At 34.6% G+C, this 24,264-nt stretch overlaps 38 non-coding genes across 38 annotated transcripts; all 38 read right to left on the reverse strand.

The window, feature by feature from the left end:
- Positions 1-884: 884 nt before the first annotated feature.
- TRNAR-CCU (transfer RNA arginine (anticodon CCU)) lies at positions 885-957 on the reverse strand. The gene has a single exon. It is a non-coding gene; the product is annotated as a tRNA-Arg (tRNA).
- A 129-nt stretch (positions 958-1,086) lies between these two features.
- Positions 1,087-1,179, reverse strand: TRNAI-UAU (transfer RNA isoleucine (anticodon UAU)). The gene is given in 2 exon segments: positions 1,087-1,122; positions 1,142-1,179. It is a non-coding gene; the product is annotated as a tRNA-Ile (tRNA).
- Positions 1,180-2,118: 939 nt separating this feature from the next.
- Positions 2,119-2,191, reverse strand: TRNAR-CCU (transfer RNA arginine (anticodon CCU)). Its single transcript has one exon. It is a non-coding gene; the product is annotated as a tRNA-Arg (tRNA).
- A 129-nt stretch (positions 2,192-2,320) lies between these two features.
- TRNAI-UAU (transfer RNA isoleucine (anticodon UAU)) lies at positions 2,321-2,413 on the reverse strand. The gene is given in 2 exon segments: positions 2,321-2,356; positions 2,376-2,413. It is a non-coding gene; the product is annotated as a tRNA-Ile (tRNA).
- A 1,537-nt stretch (positions 2,414-3,950) lies between these two features.
- Positions 3,951-4,023, reverse strand: TRNAR-CCU (transfer RNA arginine (anticodon CCU)). The gene has a single exon. It is a non-coding gene; the product is annotated as a tRNA-Arg (tRNA).
- A 129-nt stretch (positions 4,024-4,152) lies between these two features.
- TRNAI-UAU (transfer RNA isoleucine (anticodon UAU)) lies at positions 4,153-4,245 on the reverse strand. The gene is given in 2 exon segments: positions 4,153-4,188; positions 4,208-4,245. It is a non-coding gene; the product is annotated as a tRNA-Ile (tRNA).
- A 939-nt stretch (positions 4,246-5,184) lies between these two features.
- On the reverse strand, positions 5,185-5,257 carry TRNAR-CCU (transfer RNA arginine (anticodon CCU)). Its single transcript has one exon. It is a non-coding gene; the product is annotated as a tRNA-Arg (tRNA).
- Positions 5,258-5,386: 129 nt separating this feature from the next.
- Positions 5,387-5,479, reverse strand: TRNAI-UAU (transfer RNA isoleucine (anticodon UAU)). The gene is given in 2 exon segments: positions 5,387-5,422; positions 5,442-5,479. It is a non-coding gene; the product is annotated as a tRNA-Ile (tRNA).
- Positions 5,480-6,418: 939 nt separating this feature from the next.
- Positions 6,419-6,491, reverse strand: TRNAR-CCU (transfer RNA arginine (anticodon CCU)). Its single transcript has one exon. It is a non-coding gene; the product is annotated as a tRNA-Arg (tRNA).
- Positions 6,492-6,620: 129 nt separating this feature from the next.
- TRNAI-UAU (transfer RNA isoleucine (anticodon UAU)) lies at positions 6,621-6,713 on the reverse strand. The gene is given in 2 exon segments: positions 6,621-6,656; positions 6,676-6,713. It is a non-coding gene; the product is annotated as a tRNA-Ile (tRNA).
- Positions 6,714-7,652: 939 nt separating this feature from the next.
- TRNAR-CCU (transfer RNA arginine (anticodon CCU)) lies at positions 7,653-7,725 on the reverse strand. The gene has a single exon. It is a non-coding gene; the product is annotated as a tRNA-Arg (tRNA).
- A 129-nt stretch (positions 7,726-7,854) lies between these two features.
- On the reverse strand, positions 7,855-7,947 carry TRNAI-UAU (transfer RNA isoleucine (anticodon UAU)). The gene is given in 2 exon segments: positions 7,855-7,890; positions 7,910-7,947. It is a non-coding gene; the product is annotated as a tRNA-Ile (tRNA).
- A 939-nt stretch (positions 7,948-8,886) lies between these two features.
- Positions 8,887-8,959, reverse strand: TRNAR-CCU (transfer RNA arginine (anticodon CCU)). Its single transcript has one exon. It is a non-coding gene; the product is annotated as a tRNA-Arg (tRNA).
- Positions 8,960-9,088: 129 nt separating this feature from the next.
- Positions 9,089-9,181, reverse strand: TRNAI-UAU (transfer RNA isoleucine (anticodon UAU)). The gene is given in 2 exon segments: positions 9,089-9,124; positions 9,144-9,181. It is a non-coding gene; the product is annotated as a tRNA-Ile (tRNA).
- Positions 9,182-10,120: 939 nt separating this feature from the next.
- On the reverse strand, positions 10,121-10,193 carry TRNAR-CCU (transfer RNA arginine (anticodon CCU)). Its single transcript has one exon. It is a non-coding gene; the product is annotated as a tRNA-Arg (tRNA).
- A 129-nt stretch (positions 10,194-10,322) lies between these two features.
- TRNAI-UAU (transfer RNA isoleucine (anticodon UAU)) lies at positions 10,323-10,415 on the reverse strand. The gene is given in 2 exon segments: positions 10,323-10,358; positions 10,378-10,415. It is a non-coding gene; the product is annotated as a tRNA-Ile (tRNA).
- Positions 10,416-11,354: 939 nt separating this feature from the next.
- Positions 11,355-11,427, reverse strand: TRNAR-CCU (transfer RNA arginine (anticodon CCU)). The gene has a single exon. It is a non-coding gene; the product is annotated as a tRNA-Arg (tRNA).
- Positions 11,428-11,556: 129 nt separating this feature from the next.
- TRNAI-UAU (transfer RNA isoleucine (anticodon UAU)) lies at positions 11,557-11,649 on the reverse strand. The gene is given in 2 exon segments: positions 11,557-11,592; positions 11,612-11,649. It is a non-coding gene; the product is annotated as a tRNA-Ile (tRNA).
- A 939-nt stretch (positions 11,650-12,588) lies between these two features.
- Positions 12,589-12,661, reverse strand: TRNAR-CCU (transfer RNA arginine (anticodon CCU)). The gene has a single exon. It is a non-coding gene; the product is annotated as a tRNA-Arg (tRNA).
- Positions 12,662-12,790: 129 nt separating this feature from the next.
- TRNAI-UAU (transfer RNA isoleucine (anticodon UAU)) lies at positions 12,791-12,883 on the reverse strand. Its single transcript is given in 2 exon segments — positions 12,791-12,826; positions 12,846-12,883. It is a non-coding gene; the product is annotated as a tRNA-Ile (tRNA).
- A 941-nt stretch (positions 12,884-13,824) lies between these two features.
- On the reverse strand, positions 13,825-13,897 carry TRNAR-CCU (transfer RNA arginine (anticodon CCU)). Its single transcript has one exon. It is a non-coding gene; the product is annotated as a tRNA-Arg (tRNA).
- Positions 13,898-14,026: 129 nt separating this feature from the next.
- On the reverse strand, positions 14,027-14,119 carry TRNAI-UAU (transfer RNA isoleucine (anticodon UAU)). The gene is given in 2 exon segments: positions 14,027-14,062; positions 14,082-14,119. It is a non-coding gene; the product is annotated as a tRNA-Ile (tRNA).
- Positions 14,120-15,058: 939 nt separating this feature from the next.
- Positions 15,059-15,131, reverse strand: TRNAR-CCU (transfer RNA arginine (anticodon CCU)). Its single transcript has one exon. It is a non-coding gene; the product is annotated as a tRNA-Arg (tRNA).
- Positions 15,132-15,260: 129 nt separating this feature from the next.
- Positions 15,261-15,353, reverse strand: TRNAI-UAU (transfer RNA isoleucine (anticodon UAU)). Its single transcript is given in 2 exon segments — positions 15,261-15,296; positions 15,316-15,353. It is a non-coding gene; the product is annotated as a tRNA-Ile (tRNA).
- Positions 15,354-16,292: 939 nt separating this feature from the next.
- TRNAR-CCU (transfer RNA arginine (anticodon CCU)) lies at positions 16,293-16,365 on the reverse strand. The gene has a single exon. It is a non-coding gene; the product is annotated as a tRNA-Arg (tRNA).
- A 129-nt stretch (positions 16,366-16,494) lies between these two features.
- Positions 16,495-16,587, reverse strand: TRNAI-UAU (transfer RNA isoleucine (anticodon UAU)). The gene is given in 2 exon segments: positions 16,495-16,530; positions 16,550-16,587. It is a non-coding gene; the product is annotated as a tRNA-Ile (tRNA).
- Positions 16,588-17,526: 939 nt separating this feature from the next.
- TRNAR-CCU (transfer RNA arginine (anticodon CCU)) lies at positions 17,527-17,599 on the reverse strand. Its single transcript has one exon. It is a non-coding gene; the product is annotated as a tRNA-Arg (tRNA).
- A 129-nt stretch (positions 17,600-17,728) lies between these two features.
- Positions 17,729-17,821, reverse strand: TRNAI-UAU (transfer RNA isoleucine (anticodon UAU)). Its single transcript is given in 2 exon segments — positions 17,729-17,764; positions 17,784-17,821. It is a non-coding gene; the product is annotated as a tRNA-Ile (tRNA).
- Positions 17,822-18,760: 939 nt separating this feature from the next.
- Positions 18,761-18,833, reverse strand: TRNAR-CCU (transfer RNA arginine (anticodon CCU)). Its single transcript has one exon. It is a non-coding gene; the product is annotated as a tRNA-Arg (tRNA).
- Positions 18,834-18,962: 129 nt separating this feature from the next.
- TRNAI-UAU (transfer RNA isoleucine (anticodon UAU)) lies at positions 18,963-19,055 on the reverse strand. Its single transcript is given in 2 exon segments — positions 18,963-18,998; positions 19,018-19,055. It is a non-coding gene; the product is annotated as a tRNA-Ile (tRNA).
- Positions 19,056-19,994: 939 nt separating this feature from the next.
- On the reverse strand, positions 19,995-20,067 carry TRNAR-CCU (transfer RNA arginine (anticodon CCU)). The gene has a single exon. It is a non-coding gene; the product is annotated as a tRNA-Arg (tRNA).
- A 129-nt stretch (positions 20,068-20,196) lies between these two features.
- TRNAI-UAU (transfer RNA isoleucine (anticodon UAU)) lies at positions 20,197-20,289 on the reverse strand. The gene is given in 2 exon segments: positions 20,197-20,232; positions 20,252-20,289. It is a non-coding gene; the product is annotated as a tRNA-Ile (tRNA).
- A 939-nt stretch (positions 20,290-21,228) lies between these two features.
- Positions 21,229-21,301, reverse strand: TRNAR-CCU (transfer RNA arginine (anticodon CCU)). The gene has a single exon. It is a non-coding gene; the product is annotated as a tRNA-Arg (tRNA).
- A 129-nt stretch (positions 21,302-21,430) lies between these two features.
- Positions 21,431-21,523, reverse strand: TRNAI-UAU (transfer RNA isoleucine (anticodon UAU)). The gene is given in 2 exon segments: positions 21,431-21,466; positions 21,486-21,523. It is a non-coding gene; the product is annotated as a tRNA-Ile (tRNA).
- Positions 21,524-22,462: 939 nt separating this feature from the next.
- On the reverse strand, positions 22,463-22,535 carry TRNAR-CCU (transfer RNA arginine (anticodon CCU)). The gene has a single exon. It is a non-coding gene; the product is annotated as a tRNA-Arg (tRNA).
- A 129-nt stretch (positions 22,536-22,664) lies between these two features.
- Positions 22,665-22,757, reverse strand: TRNAI-UAU (transfer RNA isoleucine (anticodon UAU)). The gene is given in 2 exon segments: positions 22,665-22,700; positions 22,720-22,757. It is a non-coding gene; the product is annotated as a tRNA-Ile (tRNA).
- Positions 22,758-23,696: 939 nt separating this feature from the next.
- Positions 23,697-23,769, reverse strand: TRNAR-CCU (transfer RNA arginine (anticodon CCU)). Its single transcript has one exon. It is a non-coding gene; the product is annotated as a tRNA-Arg (tRNA).
- A 129-nt stretch (positions 23,770-23,898) lies between these two features.
- TRNAI-UAU (transfer RNA isoleucine (anticodon UAU)) lies at positions 23,899-23,991 on the reverse strand. Its single transcript is given in 2 exon segments — positions 23,899-23,934; positions 23,954-23,991. It is a non-coding gene; the product is annotated as a tRNA-Ile (tRNA).
- Positions 23,992-24,264: the final 273 nt, after the last annotated feature.

The raw sequence follows: 24,264 nt of genomic DNA on the forward strand, positions 1-24,264 counted from the left end.
AAATGTCAATACACTTATTGTCTCTGTCTCCCCATCTTGATTTAATTTCTTTTTGAATTCCACTATTTTACTGCATTCAATACTTCAATAAGGTACTTGACAGAAGTTAAATGCTCAGCATAAAGAAATGATTTGTATCGCGCATTGGTGTTATTGGCTAGATTTATGTATTCGTAGGTGTAATTTGCTAAGAAAATTCATATCTAGGTTTTACTGTATCATTTTCTCAAAATTGGAAAATAATTCATTTAATTTTTTCTAAAATTATGTTAAGATAGTAGATATAAAATGTGGCATAAGGAAAACTGACACTAATGTGTCTTATAATGCACTATTTTAATATGTAAAGTCTTATATCATTATTGTAGTCTGATTAAAAGAATATGTTGTTTGTTGCAACTCTACCATCTACAATGACAGTAAGATGAGTGGCAGAAGAAATATGATAAAATCAAAAATACCATTCTTCCAACATGCAAGAAAGGACTTCAAGATTCCCATCAGCAATTGCCTTAGATAATGTCATATTTCAGCCACTCTGGTACTTATTTGCAAGACAAACTCTACAGAAATGTTGAGGTAAATGGAGATTTCTTGTAAGAACAAAATCACAAGCATTGAAAAAAGAATCATTTTTTGTGAAGACTAATGAGCAACAAAGGAATATGCATCCAAGATGGGTCTTTAAACCTTGGTCCTCAATTATAGAAAAACCTTTTAAGGACACTAATCCACAATGTTATCATGATAAATGTCATTTTGTAGCTACTGTGGCAACAATTAACAAGCACAACTCAACAGGACTGTTGTGCAAATCCAGCATCCAGGTGAAGCAAGGCTAAAAGAACCACCCCTTATGCTGAGATGGTTGATATAAATACAAACACCCCAGATGGGACTTGAACCCACAATCCCTGGCTTAGGAGGCCAGTGCCTTATCCATTAGGCCACTGGGGCTTACTGTTTGCTTAGCATTTCATGTTCTTGCTTTACTTTTTCATAATATCCTTACATATAAAAAATGTTCCGAGAGCAGAAGATGAATGACTGATGATATCATTAAAAGAAAAAAAAGCTAAATATTCCTGCTCCAGGTGAGGCTTGAACTCACAACCTCGGCATTGCTCAACAGATACTGTCTTATAAGTACCGCGCGCTGACCGATTGCGCCACTGGAGCACACAGTATGCCCTGAAAATTTGGCCTTTCACTGATATATTTTACCATCAGTTAAAAATGTCAATACACTTATTGTCTCTGTCTCCCCATCTTGATTTAATTTCTTTTTGAATTCCACTATTTTACTGCATTCAATACTTCAATAAGGTACTTGACAGAAGTTAAATGCTCAGCATAAAGAAATGATTTGTATCGCGCATTGGTGTTATTGGCTAGATTTATGTATTCGTAGGTGTAATTTGCTAAGAAAATTCATATCTAGGTTTTACTGTATCATTTTCTCAAAATTGGAAAATAATTCATTTAATTTTTTCTAAAATTATGTTAAGATAGTAGATATAAAATGTGGCATAAGGAAAACTGACACTAATGTGTCTTATAATGCACTATTTTAATATGTAAAGTCTTATATCATTATTGTAGTCTGATTAAAAGAATATGTTGTTTGTTGCAACTCTACCATCTACAATGACAGTAAGATGAGTGGCAGAAGAAATATGATAAAATCAAAAATACCATTCTTCCAACATGCAAGAAAGGACTTCAAGATTCCCATCAGCAATTGCCTTAGATAATGTCATATTTCAGCCACTCTGGTACTTATTTGCAAGACAAACTCTACAGAAATGTTGAGGTAAATGGAGATTTCTTGTAAGAACAAAATCACAAGCATTGAAAAAAGAATCATTTTTTGTGAAGACTAATGAGCAACAAAGGAATATGCATCCAAGATGGGTCTTTAAACCTTGGTCCTCAATTATAGAAAAACCTTTTAAGGACACTAATCCACAATGTTATCATGATAAATGTCATTTTGTAGCTACTGTGGCAACAATTAACAAGCACAACTCAACAGGACTGTTGTGCAAATCCAGCATCCAGGTGAAGCAAGGCTAAAAGAACCACCCCTAATGCTGAGATGGTTGATATAAATACAAACACCCCAGATGGGACTTGAACCCACAATCCCTGGCTTAGGAGGCCAGTGCCTTATCCATTAGGCCACTGGGGCTTACTGTTTGCTTAGCATTTCATGTTCTTGCTTTACTTTTTCATAATATCCTTACATATAAAAAATGTTCCGAGAGCAGAAGATGAATGACTGATGATATCATTAAAAGAAAAAAAAGCTAAATATTCCTGCTCCAGGTGAGGCTTGAACTCACAACCTCGGCATTGCTCAACAGATACTGTCTTATAAGTACCGCGCACTGACCGATTGCGCCACTGGAGCACACAATATGCCCTGAAAATTTGGCCTTTCACTGATATATTTTACCATCAGTTAAAAATGTCAATACACTTATTGTCTCTGTCTCCCCATCTTGATTTAATTTCTTTTTGAATTCCACTATTTTACTGCATTCAATACTTCAATAAGGTACTTGACAGAAGTTAAATGCTCAGCATAAAGAAATGATTTGTATCGCGCATTGGTGTTATTGGCTAGATTTATGTATTCGTAGGTGTAATTTGCTAAGAAAATTCATATCTAGGTTTTACTGTATCATTTTCTCAAAATTGGAAAATAATTCATTTAATTTTTTCTAAAATTATGTTAAGATAGTAGATATAAAATGTGGCATAAGGAAAACTGACACTAATGTGTCTTATAATGCACTATTTTAATATGTAAAGTCTTATATCATTATTGTAGTCTGATTAAAAGAATATGTTGTTTGTTGCAACTCTACCATCTACAATGACAGTAAGATGAGTGGCAGAAGAAATATGATAAAATCAAAAATACCATTCTTCCAACATGCAAGAAAGGACTTCAAGATTCCCATCAGCAATTGCCTTAGATAATGTCATATTTCAGCCACTCTGGTACTTATTTGCAAGACAAACTCTACAGAAATGTTGAGGTAAATGGAGATTTCTTGTAAGAACAAAATCACAAGCATTGAAAAAAGAATCATCTTGATTTAATTTCTTTTTGAATTCCACTATTTTACTGCATTCAATACTTCAATAAGGTACTTGACAGAAGTTAAATGCTCAGCATAAAGAAATGATTTGTATCGCGCATTGGTGTTATTGGCTAGATTTATGTATTCGTAGGTGTAATTTGCTAAGAAAATTCATATCTAGGTTTTACTGTATCATTTTCTCAAAATTGGAAAATAATTCATTTAATTTTTTCTAAAATTATGTTAAGATAGTAGATATAAAATGTGGCATAAGGAAAACTGACACTAATGTGTCTTATAATGCACTATTTTAATATGTAAAGTCTTATATCATTATTGTAGTCTGATTAAAAGAATATGTTGTTTGTTGCAACTCTACCATCTACAATGACAGTAAGATGAGTGGCAGAAGAAATATGATAAAATCAAAAATACCATTCTTCCAACATGCAAGAAAGGACTTCAAGATTCCCATCAGCAATTGCCTTAGATAATGTCATATTTCAGCCACTCTGGTACTTATTTGCAAGACAAACTCTACAGAAATGTTGAGGTAAATGGAGATTTCTTGTAAGAACAAAATCACAAGCATTGAAAAAAGAATCATTTTTTGTGAAGACTAATGAGCAACAAAGGAATATGCATCCAAGATGGGTCTTTAAACCTTGGTCCTCAATTATAGAAAAACCTTTTAAGGACACTAATCCACAATGTTATCATGATAAATGTCATTTTGTAGCTACTGTGGCAACAATTAACAAGCACAACTCAACAGGACTGTTGTGCAAATCCAGCATCCAGGTGAAGCAAGGCTAAAAGAACCACCCCTAATGCTGAGATGGTTGATATAAATACAAACACCCCAGATGGGACTTGAACCCACAATCCCTGGCTTAGGAGGCCAGTGCCTTATCCATTAGGCCACTGGGGCTTACTGTTTGCGTAGCATTTCATGTTCTTGCTTTACTTTTTCATAATATCCTTACATATAAAAAATGTTCCGAGAGCAGAAGATGAATGACTGATGATATCATTAAAAGAAAAAAAAGCTAAATATTCCTGCTCCAGGTGAGGCTTGAACTCACAACCTCGGCATTGCTCAACAGATACTGTCTTATAAGTACCGCGCGCTGACCGATTGCGCCACTGGAGCACACAATATGCCCTGAAAATTTGGCCTTTCACTGATATATTTTACCATCAGTTAAAAATGTCAATACACTTATTGTCTCTGTCTCCCCATCTTGATTTAATTTATTTTTGAATTCCACTATTTTACTGCATTCAATACTTCAATAAGGTACTTGATAGAAGTTAAATGCTCAGCAAAAAGAAATGATTTGTATCGCGCATTGGTGTTATTGGCAAGATTTATGTATTCGTAGGTGTAATTTGCTAAGAAAATTCATATCTAGGTTTTACTGTATCATTTTCTCAAAATTGGAAAATAATTCATTTAATTTTTTCTAAAATTATGTTAAGATAGTAGATATAAAATGTGGCATAAGGAAAACTGACACTAATGTGTCTTATAATGCACTATTTTAATATGTAAAGTCTTATATCATTATTGTAGTCTGATTAAAAGAATATGTTGTTTGTTGCAACTCTACCATCTACAATGACAGTAAGATGAGTGGCAGAAGAAATATGATAAAATCAAAAATACCATTCTTCCAACATGCAAGAAAGGACTTCAAGATTCCCATCAGCAATTGCCTTAGATAATGTCATATTTCAGCCACTCTGGTACTTATTTGCAAGACAAACTCTACAGAAATGTTGAGGTAAATGGAGATTTCTTGTAAGAACAAAATCACAAGCATTGAAAAAAGAATCATTTTTTGTGAAGACTAATGAGCAACAAAGGAATATGCATCCAAGATGGGTCTTTAAACCTTGGTCCTCAATTATAGAAAAACCTTTTAAGGACACTAATCCACAATGTTATCATGATAAATGTCATTTTGTAGCTACTGTGGCAACAATTAACAAGCACAACTCAACAGGACTGTTGTGCAAATCCAGCATCCAGGTGAAGCAAGGCTAAAAGAACCACCCCTAATGCTGAGATGGTTGATATAAATACAAACACCCCAGATGGGACTTGAACCCACAATCCCTGGCTTAGGAGGCCAGTGCCTTATCCATTAGGCCACTGGGGCTTACTGTTTGCTTAGCATTTCATGTTCTTGCTTTACTTTTTCATAATATCCTTACACATAAAAAATGTTCCGAGAGCAGAAGATGAATGACTGATGATATCATTAAAAGAAAAAAAAGCTAAATATTCCTGCTCCAGGTGAGGCTTGAACTCACAACCTCGGCATTGCTCAACAGATACTGTCTTATAAGTACCGCGCGCTGACCGATTGCGCCACTGGAGCACACAGTATGCCCTGAAAATTTGGCCTTTCACTGATATATTTTACCATCAGTTAAAAATGTCAATACACTTATTGTCTCTGTCTCCCCATCTTGATTTAATTTCTTTTTGAATTCCACTATTTTACTGCATTCAATACTTCAATAAGGTACTTGACAGAAGTTAAATGCTCAGCATAAAGAAATGATTTGTATCGCGCATTGGTGTTATTGGCTAGATTTATGTATTCGTAGGTGTAATTTGCTAAGAAAATTCATATCTAGGTTTTACTGTATCATTTTCTCAAAATTGGAAAATAATTCATTTAATTTTTTCTAAAATTATGTTAAGATAGTAGATATAAAATGTGGCATAAGGAAAACTGACACTAATGTGTCTTATAATGCACTATTTTAATATGTAAAGTCTTATATCATTATTGTAGTCTGATTAAAAGAATATGTTGTTTGTTGCAACTCTACCATCTACAATGACAGTAAGATGAGTGGCAGAAGAAATATGATAAAATCAAAAATACCATTCTTCCAACATGCAAGAAAGGACTTCAAGATTCCCATCAGCAATTGCCTTAGATAATGTCATATTTCAGCCACTCTGGTACTTATTTGCAAGACAAACTCTACAGAAATGTTGAGGTAAATGGAGATTTCTTGTAAGAACAAAATCACAAGCATTGAAAAAAGAATCATTTTTTGTGAAGACTAATGAGCAACAAAGGAATATGCATCCAAGATGGGTCTTTAAACCTTGGTCCTCAATTATAGAAAAACCTTTTAAGGACACTAATCCACAATGTTATCATGATAAATGTCATTTTGTAGCTACTGTGGCAACAATTAACAAGCACAACTCAACAGGACTGTTGTGCAAATCCAGCATCCAGGTGAAGCAAGGCTAAAAGAACCACCCCTAATGCTGAGATGGTTGATATAAATACAAACACCCCAGATGGGACTTGAACCCACAATCCCTGGCTTAGGAGGCCAGTGCCTTATCCATTAGGCCACTGGGGCTTACTGTTTGCTTAGCATTTCATGTTCTTGCTTTACTTTTTCATAATATCCTTACATATAAAAAATGTTCCGAGAGCAGAAGATGAATGACTGATGATATCATTAAAAGAAAAAAAAGCTAAATATTCCTGCTCCAGGTGAGGCTTGAACTCACAACCTCGGCATTGCTCAACAGATACTGTCTTATAAGTACCGCGCGCTGACCGATTGCGCCACTGGAGCACACAATATGCCCTGAAAATTTGGCCTTTCACTGATATATTTTACCATCAGTTAAAAATGTCAATACACTTATTGTCTCTGTCTCCCCATCTTGATTTAATTTATTTTTGAATTCCACTATTTTACTGCATTCAATACTTCAATAAGGTACTTGATAGAAGTTAAATGCTCAGCAAAAAGAAATGATTTGTATCGCGCATTGGTGTTATTGGCAAGATTTATGTATTCGTAGGTGTAATTTGCTAAGAAAATTCATATCTAGGTTTTACTGTATCATTTTCTCAAAATTGGAAAATAATTCATTTAATTTTTTCTAAAATTATGTTAAGATAGTAGATATAAAATGTGGCATAAGGAAAACTGACACTAATGTGTCTTATAATGCACTATTTTAATATGTAAAGTCTTATATCATTATTGTAGTCTGATTAAAAGAATATGTTGTTTGTTGCAACTCTACCATCTACAATGACAGTAAGATGAGTGGCAGAAGAAATATGATAAAATCAAAAATACCATTCTTCCAACATGCAAGAAAGGACTTCAAGATTCCCATCAGCAATTGCCTTAGATAATGTCATATTTCAGCCACCCTGGTACTTATTTGCAAGACAAACTCTACAGAAATGTTGAGGTAAATGGAGATTTCTTGTAAGAACAAAATCACAAGCATTGAAAAAAGAATCATTTTTTGTGAAGACTAATGAGCAACAAAGGAATATGCATCCAAGATGGGTCTTTAAACCTTGGTCCTCAATTATAGAAAAACCTTTTAAGGACACTAATCCACAATGTTATCATGATAAATGTCATTTTGTAGCTACTGTGGCAACAATTAACAAGCACAACTCAACAGGACTGTTGTGCAAATCCAGCATCCAGGTGAAGCAAGGTTAAAAGAACCACCCCTAATGCTGAGATGGTTGATATAAATACAAACACCCCAGATGGGACTTGAACCCACAATCCCTGGCTTAGGAGGCCAGTGCCTTATCCATTAGGCCACTGGGGCTTACTGTTTGCTTAGCATTTCATGTTCTTGCTTTACTTTTTCATAATATCCTTACATATAAAAAATGTTCCGAGAGCAGAAGATGAATGACTGATGATATCATTAAAAGAAAAAAAAGCTAAATATTCCTGCTCCAGGTGAGGCTTGAACTCACAACCTCAGCATTGCTCAACAGATACTGTCTTATAAGTACCGCGCGCTGACCGATTGCGCCACTGGAGCACACAGTATGCCCTGAAAATTTGGCCTTTCACTGATATATTTTACCATCAGTTAAAAATGTCAATACACTTATTGTCTCTGTCTCCCCATCTTGATTTAATTTCTTTTTGAATTCCACTATTTTACTGCATTCAATACTTCAATAAGGTACTTGACAGAAGTTAAATGCTCAGCATAAAGAAATGATTTGTATCGCGCATTGGTGTTATTGGCTAGATTTATGTATTCGTAGGTGTAATTTGCTAAGAAAATTCATATCTAGGTTTTACTGTATCATTTTCTCAAAATTGGAAAATAATTCATTTAATTTTTTCTAAAATTATGTTAAGATAGTAGATATAAAATGTGGCATAAGGAAAACTGACACTAATGTGTCTTATAATGCACTATTTTAATATGTAAAGTCTTATATCATTATTGTAGTCTGATTAAAAGAATATGTTGTTTGTTGCAACTCTACCATCTACAATGACAGTAAGATGAGTGGCAGAAGAAATATGATAAAATCAAAAATACCATTCTTCCAACATGCAAGAAAGGACTTCAAGATTCCCATCAGCAATTGCCTTAGATAATGTCATATTTCAGCCACTCTGGTACTTATTTGCAAGACAAACTCTACAGAAATGTTGAGGTAAATGGAGATTTCTTGTAAGAACAAAATCACAAGCATTGAAAAAAGAATCATTTTTTGTGAAGACTAATGAGCAACAAAGGAATATGCATCCAAGATGGGTCTTTAAACCTTGGTCCTCAATTATAGAAAAACCTTTTAAGGACACTAATCCACAATGTTATCATGATAAATGTCATTTTGTAGCTACTGTGGCAACAATTAACAAGCACAACTCAACAGGACTGTTGTGCAAATCCAGCATCCAGGTGAAGCAAGGCTAAAAGAACCACCCCTAATGCTGAGATGGTTGATATAAATACAAACACCCCAGATGGGACTTGAACCCACAATCCCTGGCTTAGGAGGCCAGTGCCTTATCCATTAGGCCACTGGGGCTTACTGTTTGCTTAGCATTTCATGTTCTTGCTTTACTTTTTCATAATATCCTTACATATAAAAAATGTTCCGAGAGCAGAAGATGAATGACTGATGATATCATTAAAAGAAAAAAAAGCTAAATATTCCTGCTCCAGGTGAGGCTTGAACTCACAACCTCGGCATTGCTCAACAGATACTGTCTTATAAGTACCGCGCGCTGACCGATTGCGCCACTGGAGCACACAGTATGCCATGAAAATTTGGCCTTTCACTGATATATTTTACCATCAGTTAAAAATGTCAATACACTTATTGTCTCTGTCTCCCCATCTTGATTTAATTTCTTTTTGAATTCCACTATTTTACTGCATTCAATACTTCAATAAGGTACTTGACAGAAGTTAAATGCTCAGCATAAAGAAATGATTTGTATCGCGCATTGGTGTTATTGGCTAGATTTATGTATTCGTAGGTGTAATTTGCTAAGAAAATTCATATCTAGGTTTTACTGTATCATTTTCTCAAAATTGGAAAATAATTCATTTAATTTTTTCTAAAATTATGTTAAGATAGTAGATATAAAATGTGGCATAAGGAAAACTGACACTAATGTGTCTTATAATGCACTATTTTAATATGTAAAGTCTTATATCATTATTGTAGTCTGATTAAAAGAATATGTTGTTTGTTGCAACTCTACCATCTACAATGACAGTAAGATGAGTGGCAGAAGAAATATGATAAAATCAAAAATACCATTCTTCCAACATGCAAGAAAGGACTTCAAGATTCCCATCAGCAATTGCCTTAGATAATGTCATATTTCAGCCACTCTGGTACTTATTTGCAAGACAAACTCTACAGAAATGTTGAGGTAAATGGAGATTTCTTGTAAGAACAAAATCACAAGCATTGAAAAAAGAATCATTTTTTGTGAAGACTAATGAGCAACAAAGGAATATGCATCCAAGATGGGTCTTTAAACCTTGGTCCTCAATTATAGAAAAACCTTTTAAGGACACTAATCCACAATGTTATCATGATAAATGTCATTTTGTAGCTACTGTGGCAACAATTAACAAGCACAACTCAACAGGACTGTTGTGCAAATCCAGCATCCAGGTGAAGCAAGGCTAAAAGAACCACCCCTAATGCTGAGATGGTTGATATAAATACAAACACCCCAGATGGGACTTGAACCCACAATCCCTGGCTTAGGAGGCCAGTGCCTTATCCATTAGGCCACTGGGGCTTACTGTTTGCTTAGCATTTCATGTTCTTGCTTTACTTTTTCATAATATCCTTACATATAAAAAATGTTCCGAGAGCAGAAGATGAATGACTGATGATATCATTAAAAGAAAAAAAAGCTAAATATTCCTGCTCCAGGTGAGGCTTGAACTCACAACCTCGGCATTGCTCAACAGATACTGTCTTATAAGTACCGCGCGCTGACCGATTGCGCCACTGGAGCACACAATATGCCCTGAAAATTTGGCCTTTCACTGATATATTTTACCATCAGTTAAAAATGTCAATACACTTATTGTCTCTGTCTCCCCATCTTGATTTAATTTCTTTTTGAATTCCACTATTTTACTGCATTCAATACTTCAATAAGGTACTTGACAGAAGTTAAATGCTCAGCATAAAGAAATGATTTGTATCGCGCATTGGTGTTATTGGCTAGATTTATGTATTCGTAGGTGTAATTTGCTAAGAAAATTCATATCTAGGTTTTACTGTATCATTTTCTCAAAATTGGAAAATAATTCATTTAATTTTTTCTAAAATTATGTTAAGATAGTAGATATAAAATGTGGCATAAGGAAAACTGACACTAATGTGTCTTATAATGCACTATTTTAATATGTAAAGTCTTATATCATTATTGTAGTCTGATTAAAATAATATGTTGTTTGTTGCAACTCTACCATCTACAATGACAGTAAGATGAGTGGCAGAAGAAATATGATAAAATCAAAAATACCATTCTTCCAACATGCAAGAAAGGACTTCAAGATTCCCATCAGCAATTGCCTTAGATAATGTCATATTTCAGCCACTCTGGTACTTATTTGCAAGACAAACTCTACAGAAATGTTGAGGTAAATGGAGATTTCTTGTAAGAACAAAATCACAAGCATTGAAAAAAGAATCATTTTTTGTGAAGACTAATGAGCAACAAAGGAATATGCATCCAAGATGGGTCTTTAAACCTTGGTCCTCAATTATAGAAAAACCTTTTAAGGACACTAATCCACAATGTTATCATGATAAATGTCATTTTGTAGCTACTGTGGCAACAATTAACAAGCACAACTCAACAGGACTGTTGTGCAAATCCAGCATCCAGGTGAAGCAAGGCTAAAAGAACCACCCCTAATGCTGAGATGGTTGATATAAATACAAACACCCCAGATGGGACTTGAACCCACAATCCCTGGCTTAGGAGGCCAGTGCCTTATCCATTAGGCCACTGGGGCTTACTGTTTGCTTAGCATTTCATGTTCTTGCTTTACTTTTTCATAATATCCTTACATATAAAAAATGTTCCGAGAGCAGAAGATGAATGACTGATGATATCATTAAAAGAAAAAAAAGCTAAATATTCCTGCTCCAGGTGAGGCTTGAACTCACAACCTCGGCATTGCTCAACAGATACAGTCTTATAAGTACCGCGCGCTGACCGATTGCGCCACTGGAGCACACAATATGCCCTGAAAATTTGGCCTTTCACTGATATATTTTACCATCAGTTAAAAATGTCAATACACTTATTGTCTCTGTCTCCCCATCTTGATTTAATTTATTTTTGAATTCCACTATTTTACTGCATTCAATACTTCAATAAGGTACTTGATAGAAGTTAAATGCTCAGCAAAAAGAAATGATTTGTATCGCGCATTGGTGTTATTGGCAAGATTTATGTATTCGTAGGTGTAATTTGCTAAGAAAATTCATATCTAGGTTTTACTGTATCATTTTCTCAAAATTGGAAAATAATTCATTTAATTTTTTCTAAAATTATGTTAAGATAGTAGATATAAAATGTGGCATAAGGAAAACTGACACTAATGTGTCTTATAATGCACTATTTTAATATGTAAAGTCTTATTTCATTATTGTAGTCTGATTAAAAGAATATGTTGTTTGTTGCAACTCTACCATCTACAATGACAGTAAGATGAGTGGCAGAAGAAATATGATAAAATCAAAAATACCATTCTTCCAACATGCAAGAAAGGACTTCAAGATTCCCATCAGCAATTGCCTTAGATAATGTCATATTTCAGCCACTCTGGTACTTATTTGCAAGACAAACTCTACAGAAATGTTGAGGTAAATGGAGATTTCTTGTAAGAACAAAATCACAAGCATTGAAAAAAGAATCATTTTTTGTGAAGACTAATGAGCAACAAAGGAATATGCATCCAAGATGGGTCTTTAAACCTTGGTCCTCAATTATAGAAAAACCTTTTAAGGACACTAATCCACAATGTTATCATGATAAATGTCATTTTGTAGCTACTGTGGCAACAATTAACAAGCACAACTCAACAGGACTGTTGTGCAAATCCAGCATCCAGGTGAAGCAAGGTTAAAAGAACCACCCCTAATGCTGAGATGGTTGATATAAATACAAACACCCCAGATGGGACTTGAACCCACAATCCCTGGCTTAGGAGGCCAGTGCCTTATCCATTAGGCCACTGGGGCTTACTGTTTGCTTAGCATTTCATGTTCTTGCTTTACTTTTTCATAATATCCTTACATATAAAAAATGTTCCGAGAGCAGAAGATGAATGACTGATGATATCATTAAAAGAAAAAAAAGCTAAATATTCCTGCTCCAGGTGAGGCTTGAACTCACAACCTCAGCATTGCTCAACAGATACTGTCTTATAAGTACCGCGCGCTGACCGATTGCGCCACTGGAGCACACAGTATGCCCTGAAAATTTGGCCTTTCACTGATATATTTTACCATCAGTTAAAAATGTCAATACACTTATTGTCTCTGTCTCCCCATCTTGATTTAATTTCTTTTTGAATTCCACTATTTTACTGCATTCAATACTTCAATAAGGTACTTGACAGAAGTTAAATGCTCAGCATAAAGAAATGATTTGTATCGCGCATTGGTGTTATTGGCTAGATTTATGTATTCGTAGGTGTAATTTGCTAAGAAAATTCATATCTAGGTTTTACTGTATCATTTTCTCAAAATTGGAAAATAATTCATTTAATTTTTTCTAAAATTATGTTAAGATAGTAGATATAAAATGTGGCATAAGGAAAACTGACACTAATGTGTCTTATAATGCACTATTTTAATATGTAAAGTCTTATATCATTATTGTAGTCTGATTAAAAGAATATGTTGTTTGTTGCAACTCTACCATCTACAATGACAGTAAGATGAGTGGCAGAAGAAATATGATAAAATCAAAAATACCATTCTTCCAACATGCAAGAAAGGACTTCAAGATTCCCATCAGCAATTGCCTTAGATAATGTCATATTTCAGCCACTCTGGTACTTATTTGCAAGACAAACTCTACAGAAATGTTGAGGTAAATGGAGATTTCTTGTAAGAACAAAATCACAAGCATTGAAAAAAGAATCATTTTTTGTGAAGACTAATGAGCAACAAAGGAATATGCATCCAAGATGGGTCTTTAAACCTTGGTCCTCAATTATAGAAAAACCATTTAAGGACACTAATCCACAATGTTATCATGATAAATGTCATTTTGTAGCTACTGTGGCAACAATTAACAAGCACAACTCAACAGGACTGTTGTGCAAATCCAGCATCCAGGTGAAGCAAGGCTAAAAAAAAACCACCCCTAATGCTGAGATGGTTGATATAAATACAAACACCCCAGATGGGACTTGAACCCACAATCCCTGGCTTAGGAGGCCAGTGCCTTATCCATTAGGCCACTGGGGCTTACTGTTTGCTTAGCATTTCATGTTCTTGCTTTACTTTTTCATAATATCCTTACATATAAAAAATGTTCCGAGAGCAGAAGATGAATGACTGATGATATCATTAAAAGAAAAAAAAGCTAAATATTCCTGCTCCAGGTGAGGCTTGAACTCACAACCTCGGCATTGCTCAACAGATACTGTCTTATAAGTACCGCGCGCTGACCGATTGCGCCACTGGAGCACACAGTATGCCCTGAAAATTTGGCCTTTCACTGATATATTTTACCATCAGTTAAAAATGTCAATACACTTATTGTCTCTGTCTCCCCATCTTGATTTAATTTCTTTTTGAATTCCACTATTTTACTGCATTCAATACTTCAATAAGGTACTTGACAGAAGTTAAATGCTCAGCATAAAGAAATGATTTGTATCGCGCATTGGTGTTATTGGCTAGATTTATGTATTCGTAGGTGTAATTTGCTAAGAAAATTCATATCTAGGTTTTACTGTATCATTTTCTCAAAATTGGAAAATAATTCATTTAATTTTTTCTAAAATTATGTTAAGATAGTAGATATAAAATGTGGCATAAGGAAAACTGACACTAATGTGTCTTATAATGCACTATTTTAATATGTAAAGTCTTATATCATTATTGTAGTCTGATTAAAAGAATATGTTGTTTGTTGCAACTCTACCATCTACAATGACAGTAAGATGAGTGGCAGAAGAAATATGATAAAATCAAAAATACCATTCTTCCAACATGCAAGAAAGGACTTCAAGATTCCCATCAGCAATTGCCTTAGATAATGTCATATTTCAGCCACTCTGCTACTTATTTGCAAGACAAACTCTACAGAAATGTTGAGGTAAATGGAGATTTCTTGTAAGAACAAAATCACAAGCATTGAAAAAAGAATCATTTTTTGTGAAGACTAATGAGCAACAAAGGAATATGCATCCAAGATGGGTCTTTAAACCTTGGTCCTCAATTATAGAAAAACCTTTTAAGGACACTAATCCACAATGTTATCATGATAAATGTCATTTTGTAGCTACTGTGGCAACAATTAACAAGCACAACTCAACAGGACTGTTGTGCAAATCCAGCATCCAGGTGAAGCAAGGCTAAAAGAACCACCCCTAATGCTGAGATGGTTGATATAAATACAAACACCCCAGATGGGACTTGAACCCACAATCCCTGGCTTAGGAGGCCAGTGCCTTATCCATTAGGCCACTGGGGCTTACTGTTTGCTTAGCATTTCATGTTCTTGCTTTACTTTTTCATAATATCCTTACATATAAAAAATGTTCCGAGAGCAGAAGATGAATGACTGATGATATCATTAAAAGAAAAAAAAGCTAAATATTCCTGCTCCAGGTGAGGCTTGAACTCACAACCTCGGCATTGCTCAACAGATACTGTCTTATAAGTACCGCGCGCTGACCGATTGCGCCACTGGAGCACACAATATGCCCTGAAAATTTGGCCTTTCACTGATATATTTTACCATCAGTTAAAAATGTCAATACACTTATTGTCTCTGTCTCCCCATCTTGATTTAATTTATTTTTGAATTCCACTATTTTACTGCATTCAATACTTCAATAAGGTACTTGATAGAAGTTAAATGCTCAGCAAAAAGAAATGATTTGTATCGCGCATTGGTGTTATTGGCAAGATTTATGTATTCGTAGGTGTAATTTGCTAAGAAAATTCATATCTAGGTTTTACTGTATCATTTTCTCAAAATTGGAAAATAATTCATTTAATTTTTTCTAAAATTATGTTAAGATAGTAGATATAAAATGTGGCATAAGGAAAACTGACACTAATGTGTCTTATAATGCACTATTTTAATATGTAAAGTCTTATATCATTATTGTAGTCTGATTAAAAGAATATGTTGTTTGTTGCAACTCTACCATCTACAATGACAGTAAGATGAGTGGCAGAAGAAATATGATAAAATCAAAAATACCATTCTTCCAACATGCAAGAAAGGACTTCAAGATTCCCATCAGCAATTGCCTTAGATAATGTCATATTTCAGCCACTCTGGTACTTATTTGCAAGACAAACTCTACAGAAATGTTGAGGTAAATGGAGATTTCTTGTAAGAACAAAATCACAAGCATTGAAAAAAGAATCATTTTTTGTGAAGACTAATGAGCAACAAAGGAATATGCATCCAAGATGGGTCTTTAAACCTTGGTCCTCAATTATAGAAAAACCTTTTAAGGACACTAATCCACAATGTTATCATGATAAATGTCATTTTGTAGCTACTGTGGCAACAATTAACAAGCACAACTCAACAGGACTGTTGTGCAAATCCAGCATCCAGGTGAAGCAAGGTTAAAAGAACCACCCCTAATGCTGAGATGGTTGATATAAATACAAACACCCCAGATGGGACTTGAACCCACAATCCCTGGCTTAGGAGGCCAGTGCCTTATCCATTAGGCCACTGGGGCTTACTGTTTGCTTAGCATTTCATGTTCTTGCTTTACTTTTTCATAATATCCTTACATATAAAAAATGTTCCGAGAGCAGAAGATGAATGACTGATGATATCATTAAAAGAAAAAAAAGCTAAATATTCCTGCTCCAGGTGAGGCTTGAACTCACAACCTCAGCATTGCTCAACAGATACTGTCTTATAAGTACCGCGCGCTGACCGATTGCGCCACTGGAGCACACAGTATGCCCTGAAAATTTGGCCTTTCACTGATATATTTTACCATCAGTTAAAAATGTCAATACACTTATTGTCTCTGTCTCCCCATCTTGATTTAATTTCTTTTTGAATTCCACTATTTTACTGCATTCAATACTTCAATAAGGTACTTGACAGAAGTTAAATGCTCAGCATAAAGAAATGATTTGTATCGCGCATTGGTGTTATTGGCTAGATTTATGTATTCGTAGGTGTAATTTGCTAAGAAAATTCATATCTAGGTTTTACTGTATCATTTTCTCAAAATTGGAAAATAATTCATTTAATTTTTTCTAAAATTATGTTAAGATAGTAGATAAAAAATGTGGCATAAGGAAAACTGACACTAATGTGTCTTATAATGCACTATTTTAATATGTAAAGTCTTATATCATTATTGTAGTCTGATTAAAAGAATATGTTGTTTGTTGCAACTCTACCATCTACAATGACAGTAAGATGAGTGGCAGAAGAAATATGATAAAATCAAAAATACCATTCTTCCAACATGCAAGAAAGGACTTCAAGATTCCCATCAGCAATTGCCTTAGATAATGTCATATTTCAGCCACTCTGGTACTTATTTGCAAGACAAACTCTACAGAAATGTTGAGGTAAATGGAGATTTCTTGTAAGAACAAAATCACAAGCATTGAAAAAAGAATCATTTTTTGTGAAGACTAATGAGCAACAAAGGAATATGCATCCAAGATGGGTCTTTAAACCTTGGTCCTCAATTATAGAAAAACCATTTAAGGACACTAATCCACAATGTTATCATGATAAATGTCATTTTGTAGCTACTGTGGCAACAATTAACAAGCACAACTCAACAGGACTGTTGTGCAAATCCAGCATCCAGGTGAAGCAAGGCTAAAAGAACCACCCCTAATGCTGAGATGGTTGATATAAATACAAACACCCCAGATGGGACTTGAACCCACAATCCCTGGCTTAGGAGGCCAGTGCCTTATCCATTAGGCCACTGGGGCTTACTGTTTGCTTAGCATTTCATGTTCTTGCTTTACTTTTTCATAATATCCTTACATATAAAAAATGTTCCGAGAGCAGAAGATGAATGACTGATGATATCATTAAAAGAAAAAAAAGCTAAATATTCCTGCTCCAGGTGAGGCTTGAACTCACAACCTCGGCATTGCTCAACAGATACTGTCTTATAAGTACCGCGCGCTGACCGATTGCGCCACTGGAGCACACAGTATGCCCTGAAAATTTGGCCTTTCACTGATATATTTTACCATCAGTTAAAAATGTCAATACACTTATTGTCTCTGTCTCCCCATCTTGATTTAATTTCTTTTTGAATTCCACTATTTTACTGCATTCAATACTTCAATAAGGTACTTGACAGAAGTTAAATGCTCAGCATAAAGAAATGATTTGTATCGCGCATTGGTGTTATTGGCTAGATTTATGTATTCGTAGGTGTAATTTGCTAAGAAAATTCATATCTAGGTTTTACTGTATCATTTTCTCAAAATTGGAAAATAATTCATTTAATTTTTTCTAAAATTATGTTAAGATAGTAGATATAAAATGTGGCATAAGGAAAACTGACACTAATGTGTCTTATAATGCACTATTTTAATATGTAAAGTCTTATATCATTATTGTAGTCTGATTAAAAGAATATGTTGTTTGTTGCAACTCTACCATCTACAATGACAGTAAGATGAGTGGCAGAAGAAATATGATAAAATCAAAAATACCATTCTTCCAACATGCAAGAAAGGACTTCAAGATTCCCATCAGCAATTGCCTTAGATAATGTCATATTTCAGCCACTCTGGTACTTATTTGCAAGACAAACTCTACAGAAATGTTGAGGTAAATGGAGATTTCTTGTAAGAACAAAATCACAAGCATTGAAAAAAGAATCATTTTTTGTGAAGACTAATGAGCAACAAAGGAATATGCATCCAAGATGGGTCTTTAAACCTTGGTCCTCAATTATAGAAAAACCTTTTAAGGACACTAATCCACAATGTTATCATGATAAATGTCATTTTGTAGCTACTGTGGCAACAATTAACAAGCACAACTCAACAGGACTGTTGTGCAAATCCAGCATCCAGTTGAAGCAAGGCTAAAAGAACCACCCCTAATGCTGAGATGGTTGATATAAATACAAACACCCCAGATGGGACTTGAACCCACAATCCCTGGCTTAGGAGGCCAGTGCCTTATCCATTAGGCCACTGGGGCTTACTGTTTGCTTAGCATTTCATGTTCTTGCTTTACTTTTTCATAATATCCTTACATATAAAAAATGTTCCGAGAGCAGAAGATGAATGACTGATGATATCATTAAAAGAAAAAAAAGCTAAATATTCCTGCTCCAGGTGAGGCTTGAACTCACAACCTCGGCATTGCTCAACAGATACTGTCTTATAAGTACCGCGCGCTGACCGATTGCGCCACTGGAGCACACAGTATGCCCTGAAAATTTGGCCTTTCACTGATATATTTTACCATCAGTTAAAAATGTCAATACACTTATTGTCTCTGTCTCCCCATCTTGATTTAATTTCTTTTTGAATTCCACTATTTTACTGCATTCAATACTTCAATAAGGTACTTGACAGAAGTTAAATGCTCAGCATAAAGAAATGATTTGTATCGCGCATTGGTGTTATTGGCTAGATTTATGTATTCGTAGGTGTAATTTGCTAAGAAAATTCATATCTAGGTTTTACTGTATCATTTTCTCAAAATTGGAAAATAATTCATTTAATTTTTTCTAAAATTATGTTAAGATAGTAGATATAAAATGTGGCATAAGGAAAACTGACACTAATGTGTCTTATAATGCACTATTTTAATATGTAAAGTCTTATATCATTATTGTAGTCTGATTAAAAGAATATGTTGTTTGTTGCAACTCTACCATCTACAATGACAGTAAGATGAGTGGCAGAAGAAATATGATAAAATCAAAAATACCATTCTTCCAACATGCAAGAAAGGACTTCAAGATTCCCATCAGCAATTGCCTTAGATAATGTCATATTTCAGCCACTCTGGTACTTATTTGCAAGACAAACTCTACAGAAATGTTGAGGTAAATGGAGATTTCTTGTAAGAACAAAATCACAAGCATTGAAAAAAGAATCATTTTTTGTGAAGACTAATGAGCAACAAAGGAATATGCATCCAAGATGGGTCTTTAAACCTTGGTCCTCAATTATAGAAAAACCTTTTAAGGACACTAATCCACAATGTTATCATGATAAATGTCATTTTGTAGCTACTGTGGCAACAATTAACAAGCACAACTCAACAGGACTGTTGTGCAAATCCAGCATCCAGGTGAAGCAAGGTTAAAAGAACCACACCTAATGCTGAGATGGTTGATATAAATACAAACACCCCAGATGGGACTTGAACCCACAATCCCTGGCTTAGGAGGCCAGTGCCTTATCCATTAGGCCACTGGGGCTTACTGTTTGCTTAGCATTTCATGTTCTTGCTTTACTTTTTCATAATATCCTTACATATAAAAAATGTTCCGAGAGCAGAAGATGAATGACTGATGATATCATTAAAAGAAAAAAAAGCTAAATATTCCTGCTCCAGGTGAGGCTTGAACTCACGACCTCAGCATTGCTCAACAGATACTGTCTTATAAGTACCGCGCGCTGACCGATTGCGCCACTGGAGCACACAGTATGCCCTGAAAATTTGGCCTTTCACTGATATATTTTACCATCAGTTAAAAATGTCAATACACTTATTGTCTCTGTCTCCCCATCTTGATTTAATTTCTTTTTGAATTCCACTATTTTACTGCATTCAATACTTCAATAAGGTACTTGACAGAAGTTAAATGCTCAGCATAAAGAAATGATTTGTATCGCGCATTGGTGTTATTGGCTAGATTTATGTATTCGTAGGTGTAATTTGCTAAGAAAATTCATATCTAGGTTTTACTGTATCATTTTCTCAAAATTGGAAAATAATTCATTTAATTTTTTCTAAAATTATGTTAAGATAGTAGATATAAAATGTGGCATAAGGAAAACTGACACTAATGTGTCTTATAATGCACTATTTTAATATGTAAAGTCTTATATCATTATTGTAGTCTGATTAAAAGAATATGTTGTTTGTTGCAACTCTACCATCTACAATGACAGTAAGATGAGTGGCAGAAGAAATATGATAAAATCAAAAATACCATTCTTCCAACATGCAAGAAAGGACTTCAAGATTCCCATCAGCAATTGCCTTAGATAATGTCATATTTCAGCCACTCTGGTACTTATTTGCAAGACAAACTCTACAGAAATGTTGAGGTAAATGGAGATTTCTTGTAAGAACAAAATCACAAGCATTGAAAAAAGAATCATTTTTTGTGAAGACTAATGAGCAACAAAGGAATATGCATCCAAGATGGGTCTTTAAACCTTGGTCCTCAATTATAGAAAAACCATTTAAGGACACTAATCCACAATGTTATCATGATAAATGTCATTTTGTAGCTACTGTGGCAACAATTAACAAGCACAACTCAACAGGACTGTTGTGCAAATCCAGCATCCAGGTGAAGCAAGGCTAAAAGAACCACCCCTAATGCTGAGATGGTTGATATAAATACAAACACCCCAGATGGGACTTGAACCCACAATCCCTGGCTTAGGAGGCCAGTGCCTTATCCATTAGGCCACTGGGGCTTACTGTTTGCTTAGCATTTCATGTTCTTGCTTTACTTTTTCATAATATCCTTACATATAAAAAATGTTCCGAGAGCAGAAGATGAATGACTGATGATATCATTAAAAGAAAAAAAAGCTAAATATTCCTGCTCCAGGTGAGGCTTGAACTCACAACCTCGGCATTGCTCAACAGATACTGTCTTATAAGTACCGCGCGCTGACCGATTGCGCCACTGGAGCACACAGTATGCCCTGAAAATTTGGCCTTTCACTGATATATTTTACCATCAGTTAAAAATGTCAATACACTTATTGTCTCTGTCTCCCCATCTTGATTTAATTTCTTTTTGAATTCCACTATTTTACTGCATTCAATACTTCAATAAGGTACTTGACAGAAGTTAAATGCTCAGCATAAAGAAATGATTTGTATCGCGCATTGGTGTTATTGGCTAGATTTATGTATTCGTAGGTGTAATTTGCTAAGAAAATTCATATCTAGGTTTTACTGTATCATTTTCTCAAAATTGGAAAATAATTCATTTAATTTTTTCTAAAATTATGTTAAGATAGTAGATATAAAATGTGGCATAAGGAAAACTGACACTAATGTGTCTTATAATGCACTATTTTAATATGTAAAGTCTTATATCATTATTGTAGTCTGATTAAAAGAATATGTTGTTTGTTGCAACTCTACCATCTACAATGACAGTAAGATGAGTGGCAGAAGAAATATGATAAAATCAAAAATACCATTCTTCCAACATGCAAGAAAGGACTTCAAGATTCCCATCAGCAATTGCCTTAGATAATGTCATATTTCAGCCACTCTGGTACTTATTTGCAAGACAAACTCTACAGAAATGTTGAGGTAAATGGAGATTTCTTGTAAGAACAAAATCACAAGCATTGAAAAAAGAATCATTTTTTGTGAAGACTAATGAGCAACAAAGGAATATGCATCCAAGATGGGTCTTTAAACCTTGGTCCTCAATTATAGAAAAACCTTTTAAGGACACTAATCCACAATGTTATCATGATAAATGTCATTTTGTAGCTACTGTGGCAACAATTAACAAGCACAACTCAACAGGACTGTTGTGCAAATCCAGCATCCAGGTGAAGCAAGGCTAAAAGAACCACCCCTAATGCTGAGATGGTTGATATAAATACAAACACCCCAGATGGGACTTGAACCCACAATCCCTGGCTTAGGAGGCCAGTGCCTTATCCATTAGGCCACTGGGGCTTACTGTTTGCTTAGCATTTCATGTTCTTGCTTTACTTTTTCATAATATCCTTACATATAAAAAATGTTCCGAGAGCAGAAGATGAATGACTGATGATATCATTAAAAGAAAAAAAAGCTAAATATTCCTGCTCCAGGTGAGGCTTGAACTCACAACCTCGGCATTGCTCAACAGATACTGTCTTATAAGTACCGCGCGCTGACCGATTGCGCCACTGGAGCACACAATATGCCCTGAAAATTTGGCCTTTCACTGATATATTTTACCATCAGTTAAAAATGTCAATACACTTATTGTCTCTGTCTCCCCATCTTGATTTAATTTATTTTTGAATTCCACTATTTTACTGCATTCAATACTTCAATAAGGTACTTGATAGAAGTTAAATGCTCAGCAAAAAGAAATGATTTGTATCGCGCATTGGTGTTATTGGCTAGATTTATGTATTCGTAGGTGTAATTTGCTAAGAAAATTCATATCTAGGTTTTACTGTATCATTTTCTCAAAATTGGAAAATAATTCATTTAATTTTTTCTAAAATTATGTTAAGATAGTAGATATAAAATGTGGCATAAGGAAAACTGACACTAATGTGTCTTATAATGCACTATTTTAATATGTAAAGTCTTATATCATTATTGTAGTCTGATTAAAAGAATATGTTGTTTGTTGCAACTCTACCATCTACAATGACAGTAAGATGAGTGGCAGAAGAAATATGATAAAATCAAAAATACCATTCTTCCAACATGCAAGAAAGGACTTCAAGATTCCCATCAGCAATTGCCTTAGATAATGTCATATTTCAGCCACTCTGGTACTTATTTGCAAGACAAACTCTACAGAAATGTTGAGGTAAATGGAGATTTCTTGTAAGAACAAAATCACAAGCATTGAAAAAAGAATCATTTTTTGTGAAGACTAATGAGCAACAAAGGAATATGCATCCAAGATGGGTCTTTAAACCTTGGTCCTCAATTATAGAAAAACCTTTTAAGGACACTAATCCACAATGTTATCATGATAAATGTCATTTTGTAGCTACTGTGGCAACAATTAACAAGCACAACTCAACAGGACTGTTGTGCAAATCCAGCATCCAGGTGAAGCAAGGTTAAAAGAACCACCCCTAATGCTGAGATGGTTGATATAAATACAAACACCCCAGATGGGACTTGAACCCACAATCCCTGGCTTAGGAGGCCAGTGCCTTATCCATTAGGCCACTGGGGCTTACTGTTTGCTTAGCATTTCATGTTCTTGCTTTACTTTTTCATAATATCCTTACATATAAAAAATGTTCCGAGAGCAGAAGATGAATGACTGATGATATCATTAAAAGAAAAAAAAGCTAAATATTCCTGCTCCAGGTGAGGCTTGAACTCACAACCTCAGCATTGCTCAACAGATACTGTCTTATAAGTACCGCGCGCTGACCGATTGCGCCACTGGAGCACACAGTATGCCCTGAAAATTTGGCCTTTCACTGATATATTTTACCATCAGTTAAAAATGTCAATACACTTATTGTCTCTGTCTCCCCATCTTGATTTAATTTCTTTTTGAATTCCACTATTTTACTGCATTCAATACTTCAATAAGGTACTTGACAGAAGTTAAATGCTCAGCATAAAGAAATGATTTGTATCGCGCATTGGTGTTATTGGCTAGATTTATGTATTCGTAGGTGTAATTTGCTAAGAAAATTCATATCTAGGTTTTACTGTA

Source organism: Crinia signifera, chromosome 5, assembly GCF_055691185.1.
Source record: "Crinia signifera chromosome 5, ASM5569118v1, whole genome shotgun sequence".
NCBI lineage: Eukaryota > Metazoa > Chordata > Amphibia > Anura > Myobatrachidae > Crinia > Crinia signifera.